The sequence below is a fragment of the Pipra filicauda genome, unplaced genomic scaffold (genome assembly GCF_003945595.2).
Source record: "Pipra filicauda isolate LSUMZ 115617 unplaced genomic scaffold, ASM394559v2 scaffold86_size2582843_pilon, whole genome shotgun sequence".
In the NCBI taxonomy this organism is placed as follows: Eukaryota; Metazoa; Chordata; class Aves; order Passeriformes; family Pipridae; genus Pipra; species Pipra filicauda.
In genome coordinates this window covers 1,369,476-1,391,953 of record NW_024105053.1, presented here as the reverse complement: position 1 = coordinate 1,391,953, position 22,478 = coordinate 1,369,476, and the positions used below count along the sequence as shown (strand labels likewise).

At 38.9% G+C, this 22,478-nt stretch overlaps 1 protein-coding gene across 8 annotated transcripts in view; it reads left to right on the top strand.

The window, feature by feature from the left end:
• Positions 1-22,478, top strand: part of PRLR (prolactin receptor) — a 156,126-nt gene that overhangs the window by 84,589 nt on the left and 49,059 nt on the right. For 6 of the 8 annotated variants that reach the window (XM_039390782.1, XM_039390781.1, XM_039390780.1 and 3 more), the window contains one exon: positions 3,867-3,954. The exons of 1 other annotated variant lie outside the window; for it this stretch is intronic. The gene's annotated coding sequence lies outside the window, so the exon portion shown is untranslated. Of the gene's footprint in view, positions 1-3,866; positions 3,955-4,627; positions 4,658-22,478 lie in introns of all 8 variants that reach the window. One more of the 8 variants, XM_039390786.1, reaches the window with a different exon arrangement.

Genomic DNA, 22,478 nt, shown 5'->3' with positions numbered 1-22,478 from the left:
TTGCTTTTCAGCTCACTGCTGTTAATGGACTGCTGCTTACTAGGTTCAGCAGCTGTGTAGGGTCAGCCTCAATGGGTACAAAGAACATCTATTTCAACAGACATATTTTAATAATCCTTTAAGGCAGTAAAAAACTAGTTTTTCATTGGTTTTGACATTATTACTTTGATGCTAACTTTTAGCTACATCCTCATCATTGAATCAAAACTTCACAGGGGTTATCCTTAGTGTTTGCCTGAAACAAGGTGCTTTAAACAGATTAGGTTTAAGTGTTATTGCTTAAGATTTCAAACCATCTCCACCTCCTGTCTTGTTATTTCACTGATTTGTTCAAGGAGATAAAATAATAAAAAATAGCTCTGCAAAAAGAAAAGCGCTTGGTTTTAGTTCCTTTAGCTGATTCATTGCAGGTTCAGGTGAATGCTATAAATGATGCTACAGAGAAGATAGGAATATCTGGACTTGATTGGTCAGGATGCTGAAATTAGTAAAAGAACTGTACCATATAAACTGACAACTGTTCAGTGTCACAAAAAAAAGACTGGAAGAAAATGATCCACTACTACAAACCAGGAAACTTTGGTTTTTCATATCTTGATTCTGTAATTTATAAGTAGGTTGGAAGTTATTCTAACAGTCTCTGTCTGTACAGAGAAATTCCTTTTGAAGATAGATGTCCATTAGGCATGCTGACCCCCTTCTCAGTTTTAGGTTTGGAGTAACTCTGCATGTTAAAATCATGTACCCTATTTTGGTTTATACCTCATACCATGCTTTAGGTGTTTTACTCTGTTCCAATCCAAATAAGGAAAAAGTTAATATTATACTGAGTTTTATGAGAATAGCTTCAGACTGGTGTAACTAGAATGATTGCCTCTCCCTTGCTCAAAATGTCTAGTCTCTTTCCTAACTAATAATCTCAATCCTGTTGTGCTGCCAGAATGAAATAAGCACCTATATTGTTTAATCAGCCTCTTGAATGTGGAGCAGTCAGTGTCCAATGACTGATGACTGACACCTCATTAACTCTCATATAAATTGCCTCATGGGAAAAATTAGAGAGATTAAATCAATGAATTAAGAAGTTTGTTGCCATTTATTCACTTTTTATTTCAGCTACAGAATTTTAATAGAGTTAGCTATTTATTTTTCCTTCCTGCTAGCATAGGCCCTAGTGAGGGTTAAGATGAATCAAGAAACCTTTCTGTAAATCAGTGTCATGCTACAAACAATTTAGTCAGTTTTGATATAACACTGATAGATTTAAAACTGTCTCTGTGCTACTTTGTTCTGCTGCTTTCCCCATGGGAAACCTCCCATGTTTATCTTGGTGGGAGGCTAATTTTCTATCCACCCTGAAACTCAGGTCCAGGCGTCCTAGTTGGCAGAGTGGGTTTTTAATCTGGCAGTGCAATCCTGCTAAACTGCAGAGTAGCATAAGAGTTAGCTCTTGGCTTTGGGCTGGGAGCCCAAAGCCTGCATGAGCATTTCCCAGTACTTGGGACACAAACACAATGCAGGGCAGCAGCGTGTGTGTCACTGCAGCCACTGGCCTGCCAAGCACAGCGTTCCGTGTGGGGCAGATGACGTACATGCCCCTCTCTCTCTCTTTTGTTTCCAGTTGCCTCGGCTCCCAGCTGTGCTGGAGGGATTTGCCTCAGGAAGTCAGTCATGTTCTTCTTTAGAGAATCTATTGATGCAAACATTTTGGAGCATTTCACAAAGCAGATATCTTACCATGTAATACTTAAACTGAAATCAAATGACGTGACTTGCACTGAAACTCTCTTCTGTGTTGCCTAAAATAGACCGTCAAAGTTAAAAATACATACACACAAGACTCTGTGTTAATTTTACAGTAAAGCAAAGGCTCTTTGTGTAGCTGGTTGGACAATTCAACAGGCAAGGTACAGGATACAGTAAACCATGTCATGACATCAAAAAATTAAGATTGCAGGTGCACTGCCAAGTGCATTGGAAAGTGCAGTTTGTTCAAAAGCCTGGTTAGAGCTGAACACAGAGATCCCCTGGAGGCATACCAAATTAATACTGATTTACAGGTATGCTTTCTGTTAGAAAACGATTAACTTATGTAATCTTAAGTCAATCTCTAAAGCTCTAACACTGTTGCAACTGACCGAAAGTCAGCAATGATAAATTAGGTCAGAAGAATGTATATTTAAAAAACTGCATTGTTCTTTAAAAAAAACAACCAACCAACCAACCAAACAAACAAAAAACAAAACAAAACAAACAAACAAACAAAAAAAAACAAAAACAAACCAAAAAAAAAAAACACCACCATATCCTGGTTACTCTTAGAAGTCAAATCATTCTATTCTGAAGATTTTTGTTTGTTGTCACAATTTTTCACCAAATATTTTTATAAGAAAAAACTGATATTCTTCTTAATGTAAATATATTAACTTTTAATAGAAAAAGGGCTTTTCATAAGCTTTTTAAAAGGGACCAGTACTAGTAAAGTTTCGTCTTGTCCATGTCCACGAGTGGTTTCAAATATACATTGTTGTTTCTGTATTATATCCTCTAATCCTTTCAGCTCCCACAGAAATTGGACATGATCTAGCAGGCAGAAGGCATTAAGTGTAGGTGTAGTTCTGTTGAATTCAGTGTAAGAACACAGACAAGCCAAATTTTTTTGGCAGAATCAGGCTTTGCTGGATCAGAATAGGTCACAGGATCTAACAAAGAACAGCTGAAGTTTAGATTTCATCAGCTGGTTCTAAATTTGATTTTGTTAAACCACAGTAAATCCAAAATGAAAAAGAATACTAAAGCTCTTCTTGAGCTTATAGGGAGCACTTTAAATCTTAAGCACAATTTATTCATAAGGGTTCCTGAAGTTCTGAGTTATATTAATGATATTAAACTCAAGAAAATATATTTTCTTTGAAAAAAACTCTTAATTTTCTCTTTAGAGTTCTGTTTAAAACAGCAAGTGCTTAAAAATGGATTAAAATGCACCCTAAATCTCCAAAGACTATAGTTTTTCTTTAGAGGTGTTTCCAGAAGATCTCTGGAGAGAGCAATTTGCTGCATTTGCTGCATTTGCTTCTGTTAGGTTAATTCTTGATGAAGAAAGAAATAGTAAAATCTCACAGAGTACAGTGACCAACAATTGTCGTGAAGGTAAGTAAGGATGAGAAGGAGGTGATCATATACAGCAGTTTGGGTCACACAGTAGCTTAGAGCCCTTCATGCAGGGTGTTAGGCACAGTTAGTTACAAACCTGTAGGTAGCAAAAGGTGAGTAATGAAGGTAATTTTTACAGAGTGGAGTGTATCAGTGACACTGAGAACTGCTGAGGCTTCAGAGATGACAAGCAGCTCAGGTACTGTCAGTTGGATGCTATAGATTAGCATGGGATCTCAACAAGCTTGCCTCCACAACAGGGTAATTGGGTTTAAAATATCTCTGTACACCAGTACAGAATGCATCCTTGCTCATTCAGCGTGCTCCTACATTTTGTGGATGCTGGAGAAATAGAAGGGTGCAGTATTTGTGAGAGAGCTAAGTCAGCATCTTAATGTGAGGAGAATCAGGGACTCAGTCTAGTTATTCAGAAAGAATAGGTGACTTAATTCTAAAGTAGGCGTATAAAGAGAAAAATTATTGAAAGCCTTTTCCTCTGGAAGCTAAAGTCATAGGATCAGATCACCAGAAGATAAAACCAGAAGATGTAATATTAAAAGTTAACAACCTTCTTTCAGTTCTGCACAGGATTCTCCCACAAAGGTGAATTATCAGGGATGATGTCTAAGTAAGGACTTGTGGTAGGCATCTACAGGGAGAAGCAGGGCACAAGCTGAAAATTTACATGACATATTCTTTGTGCCAATTGACAGGGGAAAAGCCACAACACTGCACTTCAGCCAGAAGATTTGGAGTGGAAGGTTTCTGAAATCAGCAGAGACTGCTTGAGAACAGCACGTGGTAAAATCACAGTTATTTCTGTTCTTTTTCTGGATAAAACAAATGATCTTGAGTTACTTGATTAAGTGGATGAAATGTATTAGCCTCAGATGTGCAAATGGTACTGGATGTTCTGATTTTTCCTTTTGTCCTTGAATTCTGTGTCTGCAAATTACTTGGGGTTTGCTTGTGTAATATGAAGTAGGATAAGTGGAGTGGTTGGATAGAGCGCTACTGTGAGTATCCCGTTAGAAACTTAAGCTTTGGACAAACTACTGCTTCCATAAAACTCATATTAGCCTGGAGTTATAGACTATTTCTGTATCATGTTGTTACCAAAAATGTATATAATATTTGAACTGAGTTTTAAATGCAACATTAGTCCAGAAAATTAATTCCCAGTGTTTTAAATTAAACTGTGAGGCAGGTGCATAATTTAAGTATGGGAATAAACAACTTAGATGTTAGTAAATATCCACTAGGTTTTGTGTTTAATGAAAAGAGACACAAGAGTTGAAAGACTTCAATGGAAGCACTTGCAAAAACACTTCAGAGTTTGTTAAGAAGCAGACTTCAGATCAAGTCCACTTAAAAAAAAAATAGTTGCAAGTACATTTTATTTAATATAGTAAAACTCCCTGTAGCCTTCAACTAGATGTGTTAGTTCACTGTTTGCGTTTTTTTTTTCTTTCAGGTAAACACAGTGCTACATCTCTATATGTAGGTAATGTCTTTCTAAGTGTTTTCCTCAGGTTTATGGATTGAAGGCAAACAAGAAAAGCCCGAAAAGCCAACTGAAAACCTTACATTATTTTAGAAACTAGAATCACTAGAAAAAAAAGGAATCTGTTCTCAAAAAAGCTGTGCATGTTTGCTTGGCATTTTCATTTTGATGTAAATGTGTATAAATTTGTGGGGTTTCTGAGAATTTTGTTCCTTGAATAGAAGAAACAAACCTGGGTTTATAACTTAAATTGTATATGTGAGAAATAAGATATTTCAATTAAAAAAAACCCAAACAAACATTTGCTTTTAAAATTGCAGAAGATTTTTGAAGGAGTTGAAATGCTGAGTTGATAAATATCTGGGCTAAAGCCAATCTTTGTAAGACAATACCAGATCTGAGAACCACAAAACCAAGAGTGTTTTAGACACAGTGACGGAAAGCCAGGCTGCTAATACAAAATATACTACTTACAGATCTGAGAACAGTGCCCCAAATTGCTAACACACAGCAACACACAGAGTCGGGTTTCAACATTGTTCTTCATTTCATAAAAGTGTACAGATTTCAGTAGATGTTTAACTTTTCTCCAGCATTGATCTGCACAGTTATAAATCACTTGCAGTTTGGGTTTTTTACAAGGTTTTACCTAAGATTTCCTTTTACAAATGATTTGGTGAGTTCCCAAGCCATCTACTAATGTTGGGTAATGGGGAATCTCCATCACATAATTGGGTGGAAGTGGTATAATAGCGAGCATGTAATTATAAAATATCTTCGTTTTCAGATATTACAGGATGACTCAAGAATGTTGTGTATATAAAAGCTGTATTAAAAGGGAGGTTACAAGAAAAAGATGCAGACAGCTATGCATTGGCCAGAGTAATTTAGAAAATGTGAAGAACTTCAGAACAGTTCTTTTAAGCTGAAGATAAATACAAAATAAAGGGAAAGCAGAATGAAATGCTGAAGGCATTTTAGCTAGACTAACTGATACCTGTCTATGTAGAAGTGCAGTAAATCTCATCTAACTTCAGTAAACATCTTTTCTGTACAGATAGGAAACTGTGGGATTGAAAAGTTGGATTTAGAAAAGGTTTTGTAGTGCTGTACCTCAGTAGATAATAGCACTAGCAATGAAAGGAAAGCTCTTGTATAGGAGAGGGTTAGCTCTGAAATTCCTCAGGATGAGTGTTGGATCTGAATCCTTAATACTTATTTGAATCAACAAGTATTTGGATAACAAAAATTGCTGTTTCAGCCAGAAGCTCATTAGTGGGAAATGCAGGCAAATTACTTTGGCAAGTACAATTCTAGGAGCATTGGCCTGATGTAGCTGAATTATATCTAGCAGAATTAGAGAAGTGTTAATGATGTTACTCAAAGTTTTAGTAAGCACATCAAAGTAATTTGTGAAGTTCTACTGATTCATATTCAAACAACATGAATTAAAATTGGAGGAGGTGCAAAGAAAGGTTCTATTCTTACTATTTTAGTAGCTTTTCTGACAAGAAGATATCACAAAAGTCTGAGCAAGGAATGAAATCATAGAATGGTTTGTGTGGGAAAGGGGCATTTAAAGATCACATCGCTCTTTACCATAGGCAGAACGTCAAAGCTCCATCCATCCGTCTGCTCTTTGAGAGGGTATATTGTATCTCTCCATAACATTGTACAGTGCAGAAACAATGCCAGGAGGAGGCTGTAACACTAAGGACAGAGAGGAAAAGAAAATGCAAAACTCTGATCTGAACCACAAACAAGTAATTGTAAAATAGAGAATAAACTTTAGTGGGAAATTGGAAGATGATTCTTTTCCATTAAAGCAATTAGAGACCAGATCATCTCTCAGTAACAACAGTCAGAGCCAAAGAAGCAGCTACTTTAAAAATGTATCTAGATTAGCTAATTAAGAGGCTTATGCAATATGGTTATTCATACTAGCAGGTGGCTTGGCTGAATCCAGTGGTTTTGTCCAGCCGCTGCTCCCAGTTGTTATCTCTGTAAGGGTGGATCTGTAGAGAAGTCTGTGGATGACAGATTGTTGATATATTGCAGATCTGCCTTAACTCAAAAATGATTTTTTGAAGGCTGAACCATGATGCCAGTGTCAGCTCTTTGGAATTGTCAGCTATTATTTTGGTTGCCTGCAGCACATACTTTCATTGAAGGTCTAGGCAGTGGTCAGAACTGATTTTTGTATGCAGGGGTATTAAATTTTCTCACTTTGGAGCTTTTGGCATATCAGTGAGGAATATGAAAGGCTTAATTATGCCTCTGTGAAGCTGAAGTGCTGCCTGTGGTAGGAAGAAAATGCTTCATGGCAGCTGGGAAGGCTGTGGTGCCCTCAAGCACTGTGGTTACAATGGCTGGGCAGCACCAAGCTGACCTACAATAGCAGGACAGGTCTGACCAATGTTCCCCCTGCTTTTCTGACTGTCCTTCCCAACGTGTGCAAGTGAAGGGGTTTTCTTGGGATGAAATGGTAGGAAAGGGAAAAGACAAAGGGGTGTAATCCCACCCTTCAGATGCCTCTTCATAGTCACTGTTGCCCATGCTAGTGGTAACTGTTGCTGAGTTTATAAAGCCCTGTTTTATTGACCTCTTGCTTAGGTTAGTACAGGTTACCACACTGATAAGTGGGGCAGTTGCCTTGAACTTGCACTTTTTTTTCTATGCACTATTGCTTCTCTTTCATGTGTTAACCCCTGCTAAAGGTTTTGGGAGCTTTGCATACAGAATGTGTCTCTTTAACTGCAAAACTAAATAGAGAACTGTGAAGGGAAAATGTTATATGGGTTACTGTAGCCCAGCTCAGTACAGTGGAGATAAGCTTTTCACATTGTTCTCTGAGTTTCTTACCCCATTTTTTTATCAGGCATCCAATAACATTCCTGACTGTGTCCAATGCCAGGGAAATCTGCAATGTGCACTCAAGTGGGAGTAGCAATTACAGAAACACTCCTGGTGTTTATGCATTTCCCACGGAGCTCTTGGATCACTTGTGTAATAATCTTTTTCAATAAAGAAAACTGTATAAGCATTAATCATAAAACGTATCAGTATCCTATATTTTGGTGGGTCAGGCAGCTTGCCTGGCTTCTGCAGAATCCAGTTTGACATTTTTTTGGCATTGGGAAGGCCAGGAAGTGTTGGATTGGGTGAGTGTACTGTGTCTACCTGGGGTGGAGTTAACTTTCCACACAGCAACCCCTCACAGTGCTGTGCTGTGTGTTGGGAGCCAGAAAGGTGCTGGTAACACACCAATGTGTTGGGCACTGCTGGGCAGGCTTACACAGCATCAAGGCTGTGTCTGCAACATCCCCACTCAAGGGCCAGTACACTGGGGGTGGGCAAGATCTGGAGAGGGGACAGAGCCAGGGCAGCTGAGCCAAGATAACCAAAGAGACATTCTATACTAGGGTGTCTGCTTGGCAATAAAAGCTAAGGGAAAGGAGGAGAGGAAGGAGCAGCAATTATTAAGGCATTTGTGTTCCAGAGTAACCTCTAAGCACAGTGAGGACCTGCTTCCTAGGATGTAACTGGGCATCAACTGCTGATAGGAAGTAGAGAATTAATCTTTTTGTTTTCTTTTGCTTCTGTGTGCAGCCTTTGCTTTTGCTTTACTAAACTCCTGAAGCTACTGGCTTATTTTAACTAGAAAGCCTGGTGAGAATACATCCATATGCATTTTATTCAAGTAGCTGAACTGTTTTTTCTCTGTTGTGACCATTCATGAACTCTTAGGGAAGTGTAGCCTAGCACAGTTTGAATTTAGAGTGATCAGTCATACCACTGACTATAGGCTATGTTTGATGCTGTGTCTGAGTTCAGCTGGCAAATGCTTCTGTAAAAGGGGAGTTCCTGTTCACCAACTCCTCCTTTCACTTCTTTAATCCTACCTACCTGTGAGCACTATCACCTTTGCATTGTCTTTAGTGCTCACTGTACCTCTTATGAAGCTGATTTAACTTGCTAACCTGACAGAAGGTCTTTGTCAGGGTAGTTTGTCTGTGTGGATCTCAGCTGGCACATGGAGAAGTGGGAGGACATGTCCAGGAGCAAGGAGGGTGAGGGAGGTGAAGCCTTCCCACTTCATTGGTCCACTCTTCAGTGTTGTCAAGGTGCCTAAGCTGTAGTTTCAAACACAAAATATGCTGCCCATCAAGAAACTAGTTGGAGACAAAGGTCTGTCATGGTGTCAGAGAGATACGTGTTCATAATGTGTGTCAGGGCACAGCCCACATTACTGCCCAATTAAACCTGGTGAAGGTAGTCAGGTTCAGCCATGACTCCAGACAGCCAGACAAGTCCATAGGGATGAGGTAGGTTGGGGATCAGGCCAGGACCTCAGTTCAAGGCTCAGCTCAGGATCCAGATGAGTGGGGTGTGTGGCCAGCACAGGCATGGCTGCAGCACAGCTCAGGTGGGGCCAGTATGAAGCCCTTGGCTTAAAAGCCACTGCAGAGCAAAACGGGGGAGAGCACTCACAGATGGTTCCTAGCAGACCTTTCTGGAAGAATTGTTTTTAAGGCTGGACATTTGCACCATTATTGAAGCTGATTTTGAAATCAGGCACCCGAAACCCCTGCCAGTGAGAAGGTAGAAAGGGAGTGCTCAGAGCTCTGGAAGCTTTCAGAGAACATGTATTAGGTCAGAGCTGGAACTGCATGAAGTAACAAATATTTTGATGGGCTGGGGGGCAGAGTGTGCAATACATTTTATCCCCCAGTACCTACAGTATCTGATTTTTCTATTATCCGTAGTGTAGATAGAGACTCAAATAGTACAATAACTAAACACCATTTAATTTCTCCAGAAACAAAATAATTGGTGTATTTGGAAAAAGATAGTCACTTTCTTACTGTCGGATTTACCCATAGCATTTATGGTATCTTCTTTCACACCGAGTAAACAGAAAATTCCCGTAGATGAACTGCACTGTGCGTTCACAGTATGAAGTCTTGTACTCTGCTGTGTATCAGCTCTGAGAGGAAAAGGTACACTATAGGATACAGGATCTTCCCTTTCACATATGCATTAACCAGCCTTAAGCAAACTTAACAGGATTTGTAGCAGTTCATATGGGACTGTGGTTATATTTCAGATTCATAAAGCCTTTGAAAAAATCACATGTATAAAACAAGAACACGCATAACTTTAATAAATTGTGCTTCTTTCACTCAATTGACATACACAGGACAATAACATGGTTAATGAATAATTCATTATGACATTTAAAGAAAAATGTGGTCTAAAACCAGCTTACATTGAAAAGGTTCTGGCCTTACAAGAAGAATGTACTTGTCATCATAATACAGTGGAATTATTCTCTTAATAAACTAAAATATTATATTTGGTCTTTTGAAATGTCTTTGGGTGATCAGAGCTCTCTGTTGACTTCATTTTACAGAATATTTTCTTATATTTATTCTGTTTTAACATATTAAAAGTGTATTTGGTCCACATTAAAAACAAGCAAAGTTTTAAATCCCAGTGTCATCACTTAGTAAATAATTATGTGACTGTCCATCAACAGTCTTGACCTAGTCTTAGAGAATATCCCTGATGTTAATCCTCCTTCATACTGCCTGCCATCCTGAGTCACTAAGATTGTTTCCAGAACAATGTTCTGTTCCAGTATCCTGCAAGGATACGGACAAGGCTAGATAGTGATGGGAGAATGAAAAGATTATACTTGAGTCATTCATTACAGCCTACGTGTATAGCTGATGAATCTTTTTTCACTAAGTAAGAAAACAGCTAATTTTTCTGTTACACAAGAATAAAATCAAAATATGTCTATAAGAAAGACATATTTCAGAGGTTTCATAATTTTTTTTAAGTTTATGTGTCTCTTTTAAAATTATATTTAAGTAGAAATAATATGTGAATGTGTGTAGTTAAAAAGAATTCTCTTCTCTCTATACTTTCCTATACAAAATATGGTCTTGCTTTAGTCACTCATATCTGTTTTAGGATTATGTCACCTACTAGAGGTAGAACAGTGATACTAGATCAGCAGTGACTGCTATCTGACTCTATCAGACAATTTAAATGAAATTTAAAACACAGATCCACTTTTCTGTTATGCTTCCAAGATGAAAATATACTTATCTCTTCAAATTCTGTTGCTGTGCGTGAGATTTGAATGTATGGGGAAAGGTAACCTTTGTTGTTCTGAGTCTTGTAAGACTCTTGCAAAACTTAAATTTGCAAGATGTCCTGTGTGTGGTGAAGATGTCTGCCTCCATTTCCATAGGAACACCTCTAATTAGAGGTATTCTAACCTGTAAGTGTTTTTCCACAATCTTCTTTCTGTTCCTGTTTCCCTCTCATGTAAGTAACAATCAAAGGTTTTTGTTCATTGTCTTTCGTTGTCTAGCTCAACTCTCTCCATTCTACAGCAATGAAATAACTTTTTCTCTCTTTGAAGTACAAAGTTTTTGATTTTGCTTTTGTCAGTTAGGATCAAATCTTTCATAACCTTTATATACCCTTTCTAAACCGATTGCAAATACCTGCTGATTGCTACCATGCCCTAAATTGACAATCAAACTTGACATGAATTATTGTGGTACTCAATACCTTTTTTTACCTCAGTGTTCACAAGCAAGTTCTCCAGCCACACCACCCAAGTTGCAAAAGGCAAAAGTAGGCACAGGGAGAATGAAGAACCACCTGCTGTAGGAGATCAGGTTCAAGAACATCTTTGAAACCTAAAGGTGCACAAGTCCATGGGCCCTGTGGAGATGCAGAGGGAACTTGCAGATGACGTGGCTAAGCGACTCTCCATCATATTTGAGAAGTCATGGAAGTCTAGTGAAGTTCCCACTGATTGGAAAAAAGAGAAATATAACCCAAAGGGGGAAGAAAAGGAGGAGCCTGGGAACTACAGGCCAGCCAGTCTCACCTTGGTGTCCAGCAAGATCATGGAGCAGATTTCCCTGCAAACTATGCTAAGGCACATGGAAAAGAAGGGAGGGATTGGTGACAAGCCAGCATGGCTTCACTAAGAGCAAATCATACTTGATGTCCTGTGATGGGGTTACAGTGTTAGTGCACAAGGGAAGAGTAACTGGCAAATCATCATCTACCTGGACCTCTGCAAAGCATTTGACACTGACACACACAACATCCTTGTCTCCAAACTGGAGAGGAATGGATTTGTTGGATGGACCATTCAGTGGATAAGAAATTGGCAGAATCAACAGCTCAATGTCCAAGTGGAGACCACTAACGAGTGGTGTCCCTCAGGGGTCAGTATTGGGGCCAGTGCTGTTCAGCATCTTTGATGGTGCATGGACAATGGGATCGAGGGCACTCTCAGCAGATTTGCTTATGACACCCAGCTGTGTGATGTGGTCAACACACACTGGAAGGAAGGGATGCCGTCCAGAGACCTGGACAGGCTTCAGGGGTGGGCCCATGTGAACATCATGAAGTTCAGCAAGGCCAAGTGCAAGGTCCTCCACCTGGATCAGAAGAATTCCATGCTCAAATACAGATTGGGCAGAGAATTAATTGAGGGCAACCCTGAGGAGAAGGACTTTGGGGTGCTGGTGGATGAGAGGCTGGACGTGATCCAGCAATGTGTGCTGCATCACAAGCAGTATGGCCAGCAGATTAAGGGAAGTAGTTCTTCACCTCTATTCTGCCGGCGTGAGACCCCGCTTGTAGTTCTGCATCCAGCTCTCTGGGTCCCCTGCATAAGGACATGGACCTTCCAGAGTGAGTCCAGAAGCAGATGTTTAGAGGGATGGAGCACCTCTCTTACGAAGAAAGGCTGAGAGATTTGGGGTTTTTCAGCTGAGAGGAGAGACGGTTCCAGGAAGACCTTATGGCACCTTTCAGTACCTGAAGGGGCTACAAGAAAACTGGAGAAGGACTTTTCGCAAGGGCTTGTAATGACAGAACAAGGGAGAATGGCTTCAAACTGAAAGAGGGTGACTTTACATTAGATATTAGGAAGAAATTCTTAAGTGGGTGGTGAGGCACTATAACAGGTTGCCCAGAGAAGCTGTGGATGCCCCATCACTGGAAGTGTTCAAGGCCAGGTTGGGCAGGGCTTTGAGCAACCCGGTCTAGTGGAAGGTGTCCCTGTCCATGGCGTTGGAAGGGGATGGTCTATGAGCAGCAACCCTTGCTATGTCTGCAGCTGTTCTTCTTTTCTGTGTGTAAGTATGAGTTGTCCCAGTTCTAAATTTTATTGGGTGATATATAGAGGACTGCTGAAGAATGATCTGAGAAGAATGTCATGACTTTATGAATACTGCATGTATACTGTGAAGTGCAATTATTACAGATTGGGTTTTGTGAATTTATTGTGAGTGGACATTCATCAAGCTTTAAAGAAACTGTGAGAAGAATAAACCTGAAGACAATCGAGTGTCTTAACATCTTCCAACAAAGCATTTCATTATAATAACGCACTTCAAAGGTTCTGCCAGAGTGACGTAGTTGTGTAGTCAGGTCTTGGAATTAAATAAGAAAAAAGGACAGTAAAGAAAAAAAGCTTTTTTTGGATTAAGAGGAGGGTGTACTTGTCAGGTGGTGTTCTCATTGAAACGCTCTTAGGCCCTGGAGAGGCATCTGAGAGCAGCTGAGGCCTTCCCTTGCTCTCAGGTAATGACGGGGCTTAGAGAAAGGAAGTGTGTCAATGGACTTTTTAAGATGAGGCAATCCAAGAATTAATGCACTGCTGTATAGAACTTGTCTAGTAACAGCTAACCAAAATCATTGCTTTCAAAGGATGCAGGTGCTGTCTCAGTGCTTAAGAGAAAAAGCTGAGTCCATGGAAAGACTTATTTCAAGGGAAGACCATTTCCTAGAAATCAAAGTCTCCTCCTGTACTTGAACACACTGGTTTTGTGAATTTAATAACATTTGCAGATAGACCACATCATTCTTCAGGTGTTGGACTATTAGTAATGAAATACTAATTTTGGGATGTGGAAGATCCTTCTGGGCCTTATTTCATGGATTCTGAATTAGCTATTCTGCCTTTACAGAGCTGTTACAAGGTGTCCCTACTGATCCAGAATTCAGTAGACATCATTTGGCCACAAGGTACTCATTAAAGACTTGGGGCTAATTTAACACTGGCAAGCTCTGTTCCTGTAACCTTTCCTGCAGCAAACATGCTCAAGTCTATCCACTAAGTCTACAATACTATGGTCATTGCTGTTTTCCATAGAGACAACATGCCCAGCTGGACCAGAAATATTGTTTAAAAATACATAACTATAGCTTTTCTCTGGAGAAGTCTTGACAGCATTGCATCATACTCTGGTAAATTATTAACTATTCTGGACAATTCATGTTTGGTTTTGTTATATACTTCATGAAACACTGTGATTCACATATTTCAGGACTTCAGAGTTGCCCTGTAGGCTGTGAGCTTAAATTGTTCCATGCAGAGATTTACAGTCAAGAAATGAGTATTCTGACTTGGATTCTTACTTGGATTCTTCTCTTATACTCTTCTTACTTAGCTTTGCTTTTATATGGAATGACACCATATTCTGATGGCAGCTTCTTACCAGTTACCTGGTACCTATCAGATCATTTAAGGCCTACTGGTATTATCCATAAAATCACCTTGATACAAACCTGGAGAAAATTCCTGGAAGGCAGCTGAATGTTTTGCAGTCCATGAAAGGATAGTAAAGAGCAATGCCCCAGGCTGTTTGTGTCTCCCACATTTAAGCTGCTGCCAGGCCTGAGACTAACTTTGGTTACAAAGCCAGCAGGCAAGCATCACGACTTGCCTTTTCTTTTACCTAGCCTTGAGACTCTAAATCTACTCTCTTCACCCCTAACAAACTCTTCTTTCATCCTTCTCCTCATCTGCAGATTTTCGTAGCTCTTGAGGAACTGCAGCCCAAGGGAATGGATAAGGTGAGAACAGGGGAAAAGCATGAGAAGGAAGTAATGACAGAGATGAACTAGTGTGTATTGACCCTAATCCCCCACTCCACAGTATCCCCTGGTCTGCTTTAGTGGTGGGAATTATAGAAGTCTGCAAATGAAGGAGTGAAACTGAGGCTGGGAAAAAGGGGTGTGAGGAAAAGGTGTTGTTTTAATTTTGTCTTTTTTTTTCCTCTCACCACACAAATCTATTTAATTGGCAATGAATTAAATTAAGTTAATTTCCCCAGATTTGATCTGTTTTGCCTGAGATGGTAATTGGTGGGTGATTTCCTTGTCTTTATCTCAACTTAGCAGATTTTTCATCATAATTTTGCCTCCTGCCTTGTTGAACAGGGGCATAAGAGTGGCTGGGTGGGTGTTTGGCAGCTGGCCAAGATCACCCACCACAGTTTAAAAAACGATGGTTTTTTCCTGGGTTTTTTTTCAGTCTTTTTGTGACAAGCAAGATGGCTTGCTTGGATTTGACACTCATGTTTAGATAGCCTTAATTTCTGTATGAATTTAAAAAGCTTTCTGCCCAAGGTGCAGTCTAATGGGGCCCACAGGAATTTGGCTGTGTCTGAACAAGGTTTTACCTCCATTAGTTTGTGCCAGCAGGGCCTTTCCTTTTTTTTTTTCTTTTTTTCTATTTTTTTTTAATTGCTACCCAGACTTTTCTTGCTTGTGTTTTTTTTTTTCTGTCAGCAGCAAATGAGCAACTTCTATAATAGCTGGCATGTCATTAGGGACATACGAATGACATCCATATTTCCCCTTTTCCAGTCTTTATGCTGTGTAACCCAATTCTACTACCCTGCATCTTCTTCCTCTGCTTTTTCTAGCATATACGGTTGGTGCTACCCTGTCTTCTATAGGACACTGCAGGCCTGCCCTGAATTCAGCTTATGATGTGCTCACCCAAAGCCAGGGCTCCCTTTTCCAGGCAGTCTATTAGTATTTAAGTGAGGAGATTATGCCTGCAGCCTGGAATGCCTTACAAGAGAGGATGGCATGATATGACAGAGTCCTTGGCCTCTGTCTGAAATGATTCTTTGGAGAAAGCACAGAGCAAGGCTGCCAGTCCTTGTTGTTCTAATCAGCCTCCTCCATTTGGCCAGAGCATCTCTGACAGCCTTGCATGTGTCTGCTTGCTAGCACACGTGTTTTTCCATAGTGACTTAAGGCACATTCAGGAAGCATTTCAGTGGAGATTTCACCATGAGAGCATGACTAGGCTTGGTGCTGAGCACCATTGAGGACCTCAGAAGCCACTGATTCAGGACGGTGCCCCATCCTTTGTGACATCCCTAGGGATGCCTTCTTTCCAGAACCATGACCTATCACGCACTGTCTTGCGATCTTTGTCCTCTGTATTAGTCGATAATGAAACAGACTCCCCTGAGCTCTGCTTCTTTTCTCTTGGCTAAAGTTGTCAGACAGATGCTTCCAGAGGGAAGGGGATTTCTTTGTGTGTGAGGCAACACGCTGGGTGGAGGCCAGTAAGCTCAATAGCGCTGATATGTCGTGCCAGGAGGAGGAAGGGGTGTCCCAGCTGGATGGATTTAGCTGGTAATTGTACCTCGTTGTTTCTGAATTGCAAACCTAGATGAGTTGGTGACTGTGGAAGATTTACTTGGAACACTGGTGTACCAGGGTAAAAGGATACTAAGAGCTATGTGAGGAGGTATCTACAGTGTATCTTGAAGGCCTTTTTATATTCTTCTCAATCACATTATGGTGATGAAATCATGCAGTTACAGGCTTGAGGATCTCTAACAAGAGTTCTTCCTCCCCTCTGCTCTCCCAGTTGTCCTTGTACTCAGATTTGTTATAGTTTCTTTACTTGTGTCCAGTCCATTTATGGCATATAGGCACTGATGTCCACGTAGTAGGTGGCATTTTCAAAAACTCTATCCTACCTGCACAAATGTCTTAAATAAAATAAGGAAGGTGCTATACTCCAGCTGTCTTTGTTTTCAGCCCTGAAATGATGTATTGCAGCATGTTCCCCATTGTGCAGGAGGATCCCGTGGAAAGTACAGTAAGCATTGGGCACTCAAGAGGTTTCACTGGTGCTCTGGGGGAGTGTCTTGAACATGCAGAAACTTGCTTCTCTTCTGAGTATGACTGCCAGAAACCCTCTGGTACTTCAGATGTAGAAAAAGACTGGGCATCCTCCATTGCTTACAGAATTTCTCCTCTTGTTGGCAGTACAAAATGTTCCCTTTTTACATAATTATGAAACTCTCTTGTGTTTATACATAAGCAAAGAATTATATCCTTTTTGACAATGAGCAGCAGGCCTATCCACTCTATAGATTGTTTTACTGCTTTTCTTTCTTCTTTTTTTTTCTTAAATCAAAACCTTATCCAGTCCCTCAGTAAGCTTCCATTTTAGCCTGACAGACTTGGGTCATTAATCTTTCTCCTGTGGTCTGGAAAACATCTCCAGACTCATTCCCAGATGTTTTGTTCAGTTTCTTATCCAAAATGTGCACCCTATTGGTGAATCTAGAATTTTAACCCCATCGTAGTTACTTTTTATTCACAGTGACATTACAAACTGAGTGTTTTCCAGATCACTTGCAAACTCAATGCATAAATAGCTTCACTAAATCATGAAATTTGCCAATTTGAATTGTCTCAATTTGTCTGCTAAATTTATCCATCACCACCATTACCACCACACAAACACACACTGGTTTCATTTTCATATTAGTTTGCGTCTCTGCAGGGAGTACGAGAGGTAATTAGCTTGTCTTGGAGGACCAAGACTACTTTAATGAAGACACATGTACTTGCTAAGGAGGTCCATTGGAATGAGATCTAGCCCCAGTTTTGAAATCCTCTCAAGCTTTCATTCAGAGGGCAGCTGTTTTCCTGTGGGCAACGTGGGGTCTGCACGATTTCTGCATACCATGACATGGGCCAAAACCACTCACTTCTTAGATACCTGAAGTAAAAAGTTGCTTGTCCATGATCTAGAAGTGTGTTCTTCTGGCAACTGGACCCTGAGAAATGCTGGTATCATGTTAAAAAGGAAGGCTCTTTTATTTTTAAATACTTCAGTCATATTACTTTGATTCACTTCTCTATTCCTTCAGAACAATGGAAAATACTTTAGAATGCTTTAAAATATGCTTGTCTCCTCCATCAGAGCACCTCTCTTTGGTTAATGGCTTTTAGAAAGCTGTATGTTCTAAGTAACGTGTAAATGATATATGACATGTAATTTCATCTCTTTAGTTGCTGTAGCAACGTCACACTGAACTATGCATTAGCCAGTAGTCCAGGCCAGCAACTCTCTTTTTTCTGAAGGATGGTTTACACATTATGATGACTATTAGAAATGAATGCTAAAGCAGATAATTGACTGCATAAGCAATTCCAACAGAAGAATGTGTATTAGCAAGCATTACATTGAATAGGTTTAGAACTGAATGTGTATATTGAGCTCCATACAAAAAATCTTTCAAGTGTCTCTCACCTCCTCTTTTTCCATGCAAGTATATATACTAGCTTTTTATGCATACAATGAAAAAAAATGCTTCAAAGGTAGGTAAAGCCTGAGAACTAGAAGTTCTTTGTGATGACCTGTGTAATTTTGCCCTTTATCTTTGATACTCAGTCACATAATGCTGCTGTATTTGCCATGATCTTTCTGTGTATAATGCAATGACAGAGATTTTAGGAAAATCAAGTAGAGAGATTGTATCTTAAAAACAGCAATCAAAACATCTTTCCCACGAGAAATAAGATGCAATATTGAGGAGCACTAGTCAGGAGATTGAAAATAAAAATTCAAATGTTTAAATAAGTTCTAGATAAGGGGTAATGTGTTTTACATTTTGGTATGATAAAGGAAGCACCTATATGTAAAGCTGTGAATTTGTTTTAGTAGAAGAGTCTAACCAAAGAATTCTTACTAGTCCAGACCTAATTGCTAAAGAAAAAATTATAGAATTTCAGAAAAAGTCTCAAAAATAATACAATGTAAATTGTTGTGCACACTATTCCTTATATCTACCTCTTTTTCTCTGCTTATCCTTTTGCCACCTCTGCCTGCTAAGTAAGGTCAGCAATGGTAGTCTGCCTGAGTTATTCCAGGTCTTTCAGAGAACTGAAGTGTTGATGCTGTGGTCACTTGCTATTTTTCACTAGGAGGAATAGGTCATTGCTTTCCTCATTCTCTTCTGTAGGATACACTTTGACCCATTGGACCCGTTTTTCTGTGTTTGCTAATGTTCTGCACCTTGCTATTTACTCATTGACCTGATAGTTTACATTATATCAAAGTTTACTTTATGGCTTTTATGTATTTTAGATATTGTTCTTCATTGCTTTCATTTTGCTCAGCTCATTGTTGCCTGTTGGTGAATTGTTTATAGACCTTGGATTGGGTCAGCTTGTCCCCCATTTCTTACACGTATTCCTCTACACTGTGTCATTATGCCATTATTAAATATTTCATCAACTCAGAATAACTGTGTGTTATTACTGTATATAAAATGATAGTTATACAAAAAGAAGCGAATCAAAAGCTAAAATAAACTAGGAAAATTATTACTTCACCTAAGTAAGCCCCCAAAAATGGTGCAGGTGGACCAAGAAAAGTTCAAAGTAAGCCTGAGAAGCCTCAGTCCTGTGGACTTGCAAAGCCAGGACAGTCTGTTACCTGTTGCTACCAATGGCAATAGTGTGTTTACAGAGCCACAGGGCTACAGTAGAACACAGCTATGCCTTTCAAGAAAAATGGAATTGAATTTGAAATGCAATTTGATCGTAGACCACAGGTTCTGTTATGTAAAGTATCTCTAAACACAAATAAAGAAATAGAAAGTCTCACATGAAATCAATATGTGGAAAACCAAATACTGATAATTTGAAATGACACAAATGTTTCTGTTTACTTGTCAAGTAAATGCAAGATAACTATGGCAATTATTCAAAGCATGGCCATTCTTGAAAGAAAAGAATTGAAGCTGTTGTTCACTTGGCAAACCTTTATATAAATAATCCCTCTATCATTAACTTTTGTGAATTACAGTCCATCAGAATGAGAAAGAGGTTGATGATTTGGAAAGAACTTGGCTTAAAATGTTGCTTTAAATTCCATTCTAATTAGCAAATACTTAACAGTTTTATTTTCAAGGGTGATCCTGAGTGAATTATGTGTGCAGATTTTGCATGGTTTGTTTCATAATTTGTGAGGAATTTTCTTGCATCACATTTTTCCTCTTGTTTGAAGATGTATGACTCCTTACTATGCTAGAATCATTCCAGTTAAAGTTGGCACAAGTGGCAGTGAGATCAGGGAGATATTCTTGGTCTTCTATCAAACACTGTGATTTTGTTTTCCTTTAATCGTGCAAGTTTTTCAGGCACTCCATTTCATGGAAAACCTATTAATTTGAGTATTGTGGGCTTTTTATTTTGCCCAATGAAGCAGAAAACTACTGTCTAGAAGTCAGATGTCAGATGTGTATCTTCTGCTTATGCTAAATTCAGTGAGATTTCTCTGTATGTACTGATCTGAATGTGAACAGTGCAGAGCAGAAGAAGAGATTAAATTATACAGGGGCTTGATATAACAGTTAAAATAACTCAGTACTCAACTTAGAGGACGAATTGCCATATTTTTGTTACTTATAATTGTTAGAGATAAGATAATGGTTAGAGAAAGTGGATTTACAAAAGAAGGATGTATATGATTCTTTTCCTGCCACACAGTATTCCTAAGGGATTGATTAAAACCAAAGCAAGTTCATTATTGTGGACTCTTTACACATTAATTACAAAGTTTAGTTGACTTAATTGCCTGTACTTACCAACCCCTGGTGTCACTTCTGTATCCTACTTCTGCCAATAGAAAAATAGGGAGCTAGCATTCACAGACACTGAAAGATTGAACCAAAACTGAGAAATAAATCAAATCAATGCTTTGCACTATAAAAGGGAAAAAATGAGGGCATCAATGTCTTTTGTTTTGGAATTTATTTTATTTTCTGATTCAAAGCTGGAAATCTTTTTCAGGATTCATGGAAAATGTTAGTACTGAATTTGGTGTTTGGCATTAGAAGTGGATCCTGGCAATGTCATGGAAGGAGTAATTCTGTAATTAATAGAGTTTCGTCTTGGTTCTGAAGAAATTGAATATATATATTCCTAGTAAATTTTTTTCCTGTTTCATTTAGAGTTGCCATTTTTTATTGTCATCAGTTTTTATTGCTGCAGAGACTTTCGCAAGTTATATATGGAGTCTTACAGGCAACTTGAGCTTCTTGCAGTGTCATTGTTAGAGTGTGCCTGAGCTCCAGTTGGTGCATCCACTATTCTGGTGTAAGAGAACTTCAAAGCCAATGCATCTTTTGTCTGAAGCAATTGTAATATTTAGCTAAATTGGAAAGAGAGTCAGCAAGAAGGAGAATCTGTGTTCTTAATACAGAACTAGGAAATAAATGTTATTCACTGTTTAAATGTACTATTAATAAATAACAATTGCTTTCACAGAAAAAAAAAAGAATTTATACAAGCTCTAAAACATTTTAAGGGTGTGTATTCAGCCAAGCAATATCATAATTAAAATTTTTGTCCTTCAAATCTTCAGCTTCATCTAAGATCAGATATCTTGATCTTGCACCACACCAATCTTAATTTTAAGTATTTTAGATAAGATCCATATTTTTCCTGGTAGTCTCATTATTAAGTATCAGTATAATCAAGCAGAATAGAAGAGGATAACATTTTAAATAATGATCTGGAATGTCTAGAAAGACTGGCTCTATTCAGCATGCTGAAAACTTGCCTCATTCGTACCAACAGTATAGCTCTTCTTTTCCCAGTTACAAAATACATTCATTATTTAGGAGTGCTCCTGACCTAAAGCAATTTCTAGACATACCCTTGAAGTTTGCAGATCAAACCTTGAGACCTGAATCATAGAATCGTAGAATCACTGAGGATGGACAAGACCTCCAGTGTCATCAAGTCCAACCCTATGCCGAAGTGTAGCAATAATAGAGCATGATTCTTCTCCCTCATGTACCAGACTCCTTGAGCTCTTCCTGGGGCAGCCCCAGCTGCCTCACAAGCCCATCACTGGAGACCTCTTCCTTCTGGGCAGCATTAATAGCAGGAGTGGCAGGAGGGACTTGATCTGTGCCTGTACCCATCTGCTGAGTCTCTGTCCCCCGCCTTTGCTGCAGCTCTTCCTCTGCCATGCACAACCTGTAATACAGTGGAGTACAATCAACACTTGGGATCTAAAGTCTACAAAACTTTTGGACAAGTGGAAACTGAAATTTATCATCCAGGCCCACACCCAGTTAACATCTCTTCCTCTTCAAGAGCATGTGAGATACGCTTTATCAGGCAACAAAAGCTCTTTGTTTCATCATTATATAAGTAGCTGGTATTTTAATTGAAGCTCAATTGCATATCTATGAATGTATGTATATACATACATACATCTTCATCTAAGATCAGTTATCCTGATCTTGCATCACACCAATATTAATTATAAGTATGTTAGGTCAGATCCATCTTTTTCCTGGTAGTCTCATTATTAAGTATCAGTGTAATCAAGCAGAATAGAAGAGGATAATGTTTTAAATAATGACCTGGAATGTCTAGAATCATACATATCATATGTATGTACCCATTAGTACATACATATGATACTATATCAATAAGTCCTAGTTATGTCCTACTTATAATTTTGTTTAAACAAAAGGTTAGCAGGTTACTGATATTTTTCAAGGATTTTAGAAAGGTAAGGCATCCAATGAATTGTGTATTTTGCCTCTAATAATTCCTCCTTTATTTTAAAGTAACCTTTTTTCTCTTAGCAGCTTGCTCATGTTTTTTGCTCATCTTTTCTGTATGCCAGCTGTCTGTAAAGGAAAAAAAA